Consider the following 11486-nt stretch of genomic DNA (forward strand, 5'->3'; position numbering starts at 1 on the left):
CAAACAAAACAAAACAAAACAAAACGTGTTTGAATCCGCTTAACACAACATTTTTAGATGGACCTCTTTTGATGTTCCTAAATCAGGCTGTTAAGGACTATCTTCCATGGGAAAAGGTGACTTAAGAGTGGCAATCACTGATACAGTAAAGTTCTGCTTTGCTGCTTTGCAAAACCTTGCTTTATTCTCATTTTTTGGGGGGGATGTATCCTAAGCCTTAGGCAAGAATTACTTAAATTTAAAATTACACTTAGGTACATGAATATTCATAGCAGCATTAGCCATAATAGTAAAAAACTGGAAACAACCCAAATGTCCATCAATTGATAAATGGGTACATAAAATGTGGCATATCAATGCAATCAAATATTGCTCAGGAACAAAAGGAATGAAGTACTGATACATGCTGCAACATGTATGAACCTTGAAAATATTATGCTAAGTAAAAGAAGAAAGTCACAAAGGACCACATATTATATAATTCAATTTATATAAAATGTCCAGAATAGACAAACCCACAGAGACAGAAAGTAGATTGTGGTTGCCTAGGACCATGCAGAGAAGGAGGGATACTGGGATTGGAATTTGTGTTAGTCTGTTTTGCATTACTATAAAGGAATACCTAAGGCTGAGTAGTTTGTAAAGAAGAGAGGTTTATTTAGCTCACAGTTCTGCGGCTGTCCAGGAAGCATGGTGTCAGCATCTGCTCTGCTTCTGGTGAGGCCTCAGGGAGCTTACAATTATGGTGGAATGCAAAGAGGGAACTGGCATATCATATGGCAAGAGAGGAAGTGAGAGAGAGGGGAGAGGTCCCAGGCTCCTTTAAACAATTAGCTGTCACGTAAACTAATAGAGCAAGAACTCACTCATCACCAAGAGGATGGCTCAAGCCATTCATGAGGGTTCCACTCCCATGACCCAAACAGCTCTCATCAGGTCCCACTTCCAACATTGGTGATCAAATTTCAACATGAGATTTGGAGGGACAAATATGCAAACCATATCAGGTGTTGATGGTGAAGGGGTGCTGTGTTTCTTTTTGGGGTATTGAAAATATTCCAGAATTTATTGTGGTGATGGGTGCACAACTCTGTAAGTGTATAAAACCTGTTGAATTAGACACCTTAAAAGAGTCACTTGTAGAGTATGTGAACTATACCTCATTACGGCTGTTAGAAAAATGTATACCTTGGTGGTCAAATTGTAGTAGCTAGTGGTGGCTTCAGTTTGCAGAGTTAGAAGAGTAAAGTCAAATATGAGGGTTTGTATATTTTGGGTAGCTTTTTCATTATCTAAAAGTAAAATTTTCTCTTTTTGTGGATCTTAGGTGGAATGTAATGTAAGGGAGAAAACCTTTCTCTCTACCCTCTTAAAGTTTGATCATTGAGTCTGGGAAGTAAATAGACAGTAGATAGATTAACAGGAGAAAACAATTTTAATTATGTGCTTAGGCATGGGAATCTCACAAAAGATGAGACTCAAAGAAGGGCTAGATGATTAAAGTTTATATAGCATCCTGAGCTACAGAAAGGAATTGGGGCTTGGAGCTTAATTTGGGGGTGGGGCATGACACAAATTATGGGAGGGAAAGGAGAGGAAATGCATGGTGAATAAAAGTTGTCTTGTTATGCAGATAAACAGTCTCCAGAGTAATAAAGGTTGTCTTGGAGCACCCCTCAGAAGAACAGGTGATAGTTTGTGATGATGTCTGGGCTTGGCAATTACCTTCAGTCTGTTCTCCTCCTGTGATACAGTTAATTTTTCCTAATTAATGAGATTCCTGGGGAGGAAACTCACGACAATTGAGTGCCTTTTTGGAAGATCTATCTTTAGGCAGATGAGGCAAGTTCAGAGACCACCCTTCCCTGTGCTTTTGAAAAGGGGTGAGAGACAGCAGGGCAGAAGTTCAGGGAGGCTTTGGTTCTCCCTTAGTTCAAAGCACTCTGCATGAAAGCCCCATATTTTGGGGTATAATTTTCAGATCCCCAACAGTAAACTTACAAATTTGCCTATTTGTGTAGACTTGCTTCTTGAGGGTCAGTAGTCATTATTTTTCTTACTCAGTGAAATTTCAAAATTTACAGAATTGAAATCACTCGGACTTAAATTTTAAAATGTACTTGTGTAAAGAAAATACATATAGTAAAATCCTTTGAAAGCAGACATTGAATCTTTCTGAAAAATGATAGGACATTTGCAGTTTTTATATGATGATCTAGTTAAATCCATTTGATTTCTTCCCCCTGTTCTGCCTTCTCTTACTGTCCATTCCTCTTCTGGTAGAAAGAGTTGACTGCCTGTGTACAGGTGGCAGAGTTGTTTTCTGTTCATCAGAGTCAGTAGTAGTAAAATTCAGTTGCTGGATCAGCCAAGTGTGCTCTGAATTCTGACCTCTTCAATACAATAACATTTTGCATGACTAAGTCTGTACAGTTTGTTCCAAAACATTACCCTGCAAAGCAGTCTGCAAAGCAGGTTGATCCATGCTTGGACAGCCATCCCCAGCTTGGTCCTCCAGGTTTGTGGACAAGGATCTGGGACACTGAGGGCTTGTAGAGAGTAGATATGGATTGGATGAAGCACAAATGGCAACCCTAGACTATACAGGAAAGTCGTAGTCAGCCACACCTTGGGCTTCCTATGACAGCAGCATATCAGTGCTAACGAGCCAGGGCTTGCAGGCCAAGGCACACCAATGAATTTGCAAACTCCAGAGTCACCATAAGAAAGTCATTTATTCCAACGCTCGTAGAGAGAGGCTGCTTGTCTCTAACAGTATATGTGCAGTGTTGAAAGTAAATCTTTAGATAAGTTAAATTTAACCAAATTTAATTGAGCGAAGAATGACTTGTCAATAGGGCAGCTCTCAGAACCAGCAGAAGTTGAGAGAACTCTGCTCCCCGATATGGGCTGACAGCAAATGAACAGAAAATGGAAGTGAGGTACAGAGACAGCTTGATTGGTTACAGCTAGGTGTTTGCTTTATTTGAGCATGGTCTGATCAGTTGGTAGCCTATAATTGATTGGAGGTTTGCTGCTGTGTTTTACTGCTGAGGCTCAGCTATTAGCTACAAAAATATATTAAATTAGCTTTCAGTCAGTTCATACCAAGTTAGGTTGCATGCAGTTCATTACATAGGGACTCAAGGTATGGAGTCAGCCTCAGATCAAGTTTAGATTAATTAAACAGTGGAGAGAGGGCAGATGTCAGTTTCAGAATCATGGCTGATTGGAAAATGTTTTCCCTTTCTGGACTTTTTGGGCAGGGAGACCTTTCCTTCTCAGATCCTCCAAAAGGCCTTCCTACCACCATCAACAACAACTCCAGGAAATGTCTTTTTATTTTTAAATACATGCTCAGAGAATACAGAGAATCCAAAAGAAGGAATTAAAAAAAAGTAACAAACTAAGACATAGTCATTGTCACTACTTTGGTATATGTTAATGCTATCTAACAGAAGTAGAAGGTGAATGACAAATATAAGCCATATATTTAATTAAAAATTTTCATGTAGCCAGGCGCAGTGCTCTTGCCCATAATCCCAGCACTTTGGGAGGCCAAGACGGGAGGACTGCTTGAGCCTAGGAGATCAAGACCAACCTGAGCAACATAGTGAGAACCCCCAGCTCTACAAAACAAAAATACTGTACTCCCATTAAAAAAGGTTTAAAAAGGTGAAATTAATGTTAATAATACTTTAAACTTGATATATATATTATTTTATCATACAATCAACTTAAAAATTATTATTATTATTATTATTTTTGAGATGGAGTCTTGCTGTTGTTGGCCCGGGCTAGAGTGCAATGGCATGATCTTGGCTCATGGCAACGTCCGCCTCCCGGGTTCCAGCAATTCTCCTGCCTCAGCCTCCCGAGTAGCTGAGTTTACAGGCACCTGCCACCATGCCCGGCTAATTTTTGTATTTTTTATTAGAGACAGGGTTTCACCATGTTGGCTAGGCTGGTCTCGAACTCCTGACCTCAGGTGATCCACCCACCTTGGCCTCCCAAAGTGCTGGGATTACAACCGTGAGCCACCGTGCCCAGCAACTTAAAAATTATTAATAGGATATTTTACATTCTTTCATACTATCTTTGTTTTTTATTATTTTATTTTATTTTAGAGACAGGGTCACCCAGGTCGGAGTATACTGGTGTGATCATAGCTCACTGCAGCCCGGACCTCTCAGGCTTAAGCAATCCTCCAGCCTCAGCCTCCCAAGTAGCTAGGACAACAGATGTGCACCACCACGCTGGGCTAATTGTTTCGTTTTTTGTAGAGACAGGGTCTATATGTTGTCCGGCCTCTTTCATATTGTCTTTGAGACCCAGAGTGTATTTTGCATGTACAGCACATCCCGCCATGTTTCCAATTGAGGTGCTCAATAGCTGTGGCTGGCACCTATTGTACTGACCAGCACAGATGGGTATTGTTGTGAATCTTTACCCCAAATTTGGTTCAGATGCTATACCAAAGAAGGGCGCACCCAGGCTTTCTGAGCAGCTTGCCCAGGTGTGGGTGTGGTGCAGAGAGGTAAGAGAGAGAGGCAAGGCTTAAAAGCTGTCCACAGTCACACATCAAAAAAAAGGAGTCAGACTCTATATATACATTATATTAATATTTATATCTATCTATCTATCCATCCCTATATCAGACCTCAAGGAAATATATTCAAAACTACATGTTGAAAAAATTAAGCAGAGAGAAGTAGATGGGAAGGTACTAAAAATGCAAGACTTAGCAAAAGAAGGCTGTATACATACAGCAAAAGGGGACACACAACAACCCCTCCCACTAGCAAATGCAGCCCAGTCATTGCCCCTAAAACAGAACCTTGCACTTGCTGCTCCTTTCCTGAAATGCGCCTCCTGCCCCAAGGCACACAGCTTCTCCCTCACTTCTTTCTGTTCTCTTTTCAAATCTCACCACACCTACCTCTTCTGAGGGGCTTTCCTTGTTCATGCTATCTAAATTAGAGGTTCCTCTGCCCCTGTGATTCTTAATATTACTGCAAAGCAGCTACCACTTAAAGAATTTGTAGTCTATCTCCCCTGAATAAACTGGAAGCTCAAAAGGGGGGAGTTCAGGTCTGTTTTGTCTGCTGGTTTGGCCCCAGAATTTAGAAAAGAGGCCGGCACACAGTAGTTTCTCAGTAAAATAGTGTTGAGTGAATGGTTGCTTAGGAGAGGGAAACAGGGAGGATACTTGGAAAAAAGGAGCAAGAAGGCCACCATTAGTGAGAATAAGTGTTTTATAAAACACAGGTTATGGTTTTCCTTCTTTAAGAAAAGTAGTTTTGTTTTCAAGTGCCAAGAATAACATTAGGCTACTAAGGATTTCTGGAGTGCTTTGGGATTTGTTTTAATGAATAGATGGAAATTATATCTATTTAGCATTAATTTTTATGTGTAAGTGGGTACACCCGAATTGCATAAAAGCAGTTCTCTTGAATAATTAAAACATCCTCTTCACCCTGCAAAGCATTTAGCACACTCCTCTCTCAAAAATTCTATTAATGGCAACTAAAATCATAAGGTTTAAATGCAAAATAAAGAAGGCATTTTTCTTTATGGTGGCACAGAAGTGAATACCTCAAAACCGGGCAGACCCGAGAGTCAGATACCAAGGATTCTGTGGAGTCAACATGATGGTCTCTGATAACATCAAAAGTTAGGAATGTTTTACTAAAAAGAATATAGGAAGAATAAAGAATTCTTGTTTACAGTAGAATTCAAACTAATAAACATAGAAAGAAGGATAGAAATAGAAAATCACCATTAGACGAAATTACTATTGCTTGCAAGCAAGCATCATCTACGTATGACAAAATCTGTTGGTAGAAGTATGATGAGAAAAAGGGTACTAACATAGTCTTAAAGTGTCTCTCCACAAGATATATTAATTCCAAAAGAAAAAAAGAGTACTACAGGGGAGAACACTGGTGGACAGACACAACCTAAACAAAGTGATCAAAGTTAATTTCACCAGTACTGAGAGACATTGATTTCATGCCCCTCCTGATGAGATTCACTGAGAAGGGCACAGTATTACTGGTGTAGGATGCTTGACAAAAATGTAGAACCCAAATTTAATCATGAAGAAACATGAGACAAATGTCACTTGAGGGACATTTTACAAAATAACTGCTCCTAGCTCTTCAAATGTGTCAAGGTAATGCGTGGTTAAGGAAGACCAAGGAACCGTCCCAGACTTGAGGTGATTATAGGGCATGAAACTAAATTCAGTGTTGAGTCTTAGATTGTATCCTGGACCAGGAAAAGCACATTGGTGGAAAAATTAGCAAAATTTGAATAAGGTCTATCTATTAGGTAGTAGTATTGATCAATGTTAATTTTACTGTTTTGGATAACTATACCAAGTTTATGTTAACATTAGAGAAACCCGGTGATAGTAATATGGGACTTCTGTGAACTATTTTGGCCATATTTTTCTAAGTCTGAAATTAATTCAGAATGAAAAGTTGAAAAGAAAGTATCTTTAGTTGGCAATCTTCTGGGAATTTGAACAGGAACTGCCAAAATGGGAGTCAGGAGACCCAGGCTCAAGTTTGAGCCCTGGCATTAATCCTGGTGTTTGGGCACGGCACCGAACTCTGTCCTTCTGTTTTGTCATCTATAAAACTGTGTTCTGCAGAATTTAGGAGTGTTGAGAAGAGGCCTTAGGGCTCTCAGTGGTGAATAGGGGACAGGGAATGAGTGGGTGTGAGGCTCCAGCCAGAGCAGCTCTGCTTTTGCCTACTTTATATATAGGACTTCATAAAAAACTAACTTTTAATTATGCAAAAAATATACTAATATATTTTCCTTGTAAGAAATTAGAACGTTGCAGATGCAACTAAAGCCCCTTTGGCCACCATACTCCCCAATTCCTGTGTATCTTGGAATTGCATTTAAGATTTCCATTTGAACAAAGGGACCCTGGCTCAAACAAGTTGGGGGACCATTGGGCTGGTTAACCCTTAAACACCCCAAACACTCAATAAAGAGGAGTTTCAGGGAAATGGACAAGCCATGGCTGGAGGATGTTCTACAAGGTTGAGCAGAAACCCATGCAATAATTTGCTGAAATAGGGCATTGCTCTGAGTGCTGTGATTCCAGGGAGATGTCACTGCTGTGTGCTGGCTGTATGCCCAGCAAAGGGCTGGTGGCTGGAAGGACATAGCTTTCTGAGTTAGGACTGGAAGGTTTCTGTACATGTCCAAAGTCAACCTTCATATTCATGGGGAGGGAAAAAGAAGTGGGCTTTAGGATTGCCTCTCCTTGTTGGCCTGCTCTGAGAAAAACAATCGCGGGAGGGTGAGGCGGGAGAATCGCTTGAGCCCAGGAGTTTGAGGCTGCAGGTTAGAAGCTGCCGTGAGCTTTGATTGTGCCACTGTACTCCAGCCTGGGCGATGGAGCACTGGGTCCTGTGAGCCTTGACTCATTTAACCCCCACAGCACCCAGTAGATGGTGGCACTTTTAGCATACTTGTTTTAGAGGTGAGGACACACACACAAAGAGATAAGGAATTGCCTAAGAGCACAGAGCCGGTAAGTGGTGAGCCCAGGTGTGAGCCTTGCTTCAGGATCAAGTGCGCACCCCTGTGCTCTGGACTCCTTCCAGGTGTTGTTTCTCTTGCTGGCATTTTAGCTTCATTACACCTATCTGTATGTTGGTCGTGGGAAGGAGGAAGCTCACCGAACACTGTGGCTTACCCAAGATTTGTCCCTCGACTTTCCCTCTTCACCAAACCCCAGAGTCACTGGCGGAATATTCAGTTCCTTGGAATCCCACATGTCCGGGTTAGCTCCTTTTGCAAGCAGCCTGATGGATAGAATTGAAGGGATGGTGCTCCTTATGAAAGGAGACGGGGGAGCTCAGTGAGCAGCGGCAGGGCCCTGCAGCCCGTCACACGCTAGCATCCACCGGGTTGAGTGGCTGCGCACGACCGCGGCGGGCGGGCGGGCGCGCTGCCGGAACGCTCTGGGCCTCCTGCGGAACCCAGGCCTGCGTGAAGGTAAATGCGAATCAGCTCCGCCCAGCGCTTCCCGCAGAAGGAGGGTTTTCTGTATGCGCGCCTGGTTTCCTCCGCCTTCAGCCAGAATGCTGGCTTTATTTTTGCGGTTTATGAGCTTGAGAGAGGGAATTCATTTCCTTGGTATAATATGACCCTCTGGGGAAAGTCTTGTCCGGATATATTTTGCTCCCAAACGCCGCCCTAGAAGAAGGGCTACACTGAAATGAAACGGAGATGATTAAAGTCTGATTTATAGGTAAGGTGAATTGGTAGGATTATGCCAAATTCATTACATCCAGAGAAGGTGAAAGGGAATGAAAGGGCTCCTCCCGGGAGATGGAAACCTTTGTAAAAATAAATATTTATGGTGCACATACCTTTAACTCAGCCAGTAGCCAGGTTATATTTTATTATATTCACCACCATTTCCCTTTTCTGTTTCTCACCAGGCTGTACAAGCCCTGAAAGCAAGAACGGGGTTCACGGCATCTTGTTACCCCCATGTGGGGAAGTTTTGGCGATTTTATTTACGAGAAAGGGATTTTACACCGGAGAGGCTTTTAAATATGCTAACAGACTGGACCAGCTTTCTCATCCCCACTGGCTGATTAATGATTCCTCCATGCCAACCCGGTTCTCAGAGACACCAAGGCCAGGTAAAAACCACCCCTTCATCCCCTAAACCTTGCAAGAAGCACAGGGTCCAGAATTATTCTTCTTTCAGGTTCTAAATAGCACAATAAAACTAATAACAATAAGCTTTTAGTTATTGGATCAGGTACATTTTACTTTACAATAAGCTTTTACTTATTGGATCAGGTACATTTTAAAGCAATTTTTGAACATTATTTCATTTGATCCTCACAACCACACTATGAGGTAGGTACTATCATTCCATTTGAAGGATGAGAAAACTGAGGCTCGAAGATGTTAAATAACTTGTTCAAGATCACAGCTAGTCAGTGGACATAGCTGCCATTCACTGAGTGCTTCCTGTGAGCCAGGCACGGTGATCATCACATTAAACCAATTATTTGTTTCATGCAATAGTGCCCTTGGTCCTTAGGAAGTGGCCTCCAGTGCTTAGAATTCCAAGCATTTGGTGGTCCTCTGGAGATGAGAAACCATGGGAAGGCAGGGGCTTACTCACCCCTGTATCCAAAAAGTTGAGGATGGTGCCAAGGACAGAGACGGTACCAGGGACTCCAAAAATACTGAATGAAAGGACAGTAGAGGTGCTTTCCTGTGGGATCCCCCAATCTCTCCCCACCTTCAGGTGAGTCCTGCTGATGCTCAGGCTGCCCTTGGAACAGGGGCCTTGGCCACAGTTTCCTTATCTGTAATAATGGGATGAGAATTCCTCCTGCACAGGGTTGTTAGGGACCTCGTGAGGCAGCTTCTACGGCTGCCTTTGGTGCTTAGTTTTCTCACTTTCTTCTTGAACATGGGAGTGGGGAGACGGACTCCTAAGGGTATGACACTTGAAGATTTCAGAAGGGGGCCTGCAGGTTTATGTCCTCACTTGTTTTACACCTCACAGAGGTCAGCGAAGCAGGGTATCACCAAAGCCCCACCTGATGTCTCTGGAAATCGAGTACTCCGTGTCTTCACCAGGCCCATGCCAGCTGTGAGGGGCAGAACCAGGTTTTCTGACACCAAACCCCAGGTTTCTTCCTGTGCTGGCATGGGTCCTTTTTCTGACTTGGCCAGCAGCCTCTCATAGATGGGGGTCTGATTAAATAGTTCTGGTGATGGGTGGAGTGATGGTTGCACAACAATATGAATGTATTTAATGCCACTGAACTGTACACCTGAAAACGGTTAAAATGCTACATTTTATGTTATGAATATTTTACCGCAATAAAAAAAGAAACAGATATGGATCTGTCTCTCTCACATGTCAAGAAATCTGGGGTAGGTAGATATAGTGGGTGGTTCAGCTGCTCCATGATGCCATGAGGGTCTGGAGTCTGGCTTTTTTCTTTTCTTTTCTTTTTCTTTCTTTCTTTTTTTTTTTTTTGAGACAAAGTCTCACTCTGTTGCCCAGGCTGGAGTGCAATTGTGTGATCTCTGCTTACTGCAACCTCTGCCTCCTGGGTTCAAGCGATTCTCCTGCCTCAGCCTCCCAAGTAGCTGGGATTATAGGAGTGTACCACCATGCCCAGCTAATTTTTGTACTTTTTTGGTAGAGACGGGGTTTCACCATGTTGACCAGGCTGGTCTTGAACTCCTGACCTCAGGTGATCTGCCCACCTCAGCCTCCCAAAGTGCTGGGATTACAGGCATGAACCACAGCGCCTAGCCTGAAGTCTCTAGCTTGAGTTTTTGCATGATGGCTTTCATGCTGGGCACAAGGTGTCCTCTGAAGCTTCTCGAGATTTTTTTCTGCTCAAGAGAGGAGGATGGAAGGAAAGGGTGATGCTAGCCATGGCTCTGTCTTTCATCAGAAAAGCCAAAGCTTCTCAGCAACCCTCCCAGCAGAATTTTCTTATATCTCATTGGCCAGAACTCAGTGTTTTGGCTTTGCTGGGCAACAAAGGTGGCTGAAAAAGTGGTCGCTAAACTTACCAACATTTAGAGCTGAAGAGGGCATCGGGGAGAAAACAGTTGGGAATGAGTATTGATTGGAAAACCAGCAGGCTGTTTCCAACACCCTGCTCAAGGTCACAAGTCTGTTACGTAACCATAGTTGGGACTGGAGTCTGCTCCTCTGATTCCCAGTCCTAAGATCTTTGGCTTAGACATTTAGTACATTTTGTAGTGGCTAGATTTACAATAAAAAGGACAGTCCTGGAGACTATCGTTAAAGAAGAAAAACTCTGCATTGCATGCACTGAAATTAATCGAATGCTAAGAGGTCATGTCGCAAAAGCACTGGGCATGGTGGGAGCCAGAACATCTCACCTCTGCCCCAGGCTGGCCAGAAATTTGGGGAAAGGTCCCAGTTCTCAGTGCTTATAAAATGTGATTAGTTATTTATTTTTTAAAAATCTGGTTAGTGTTGTTCATTAAATGTCCGTTAAGTACTTTGGTAACTGCAGATGAAAGACCCTGTAGGGGGAAAAACACTTGTTATTAACAACCATATGCTGTCAAGTGTGGGCTTATAACATGGGACCATATGTTCCAAAGGTTGGCATAGAATGATAGAAGCCACCCACCATTCCTCCAGGCCAGGAGCAGAGTGGCATAGGGCTCCAGGGGACACTGAAAATCAGGAATGTAAACAAACACCCCTATTATAATTACCCTGCCATTGCAAGGAAGCCTGAATGTGCACACTTGGATTTTTGGGATAGCAGGAAATTCGACTGCATTCCCTCTGATCCCACCATCTCTTCCTTCCATGGGAAGCACCAAGGGGAATTTGCAGGCCCTGCCCATTCTTTAGCCCAAAGTTGGCACCCTCTCTTCTCTGATGAGTCTTCCTGGATGGTGCTGGGTTACACAGATCCTTCTTTTTC

This window comes from Pan troglodytes, chromosome 4 (genome assembly GCF_028858775.2).
Source record: "Pan troglodytes isolate AG18354 chromosome 4, NHGRI_mPanTro3-v2.0_pri, whole genome shotgun sequence".
NCBI classification, from domain to species: Eukaryota; Metazoa; Chordata; class Mammalia; order Primates; family Hominidae; genus Pan; species Pan troglodytes.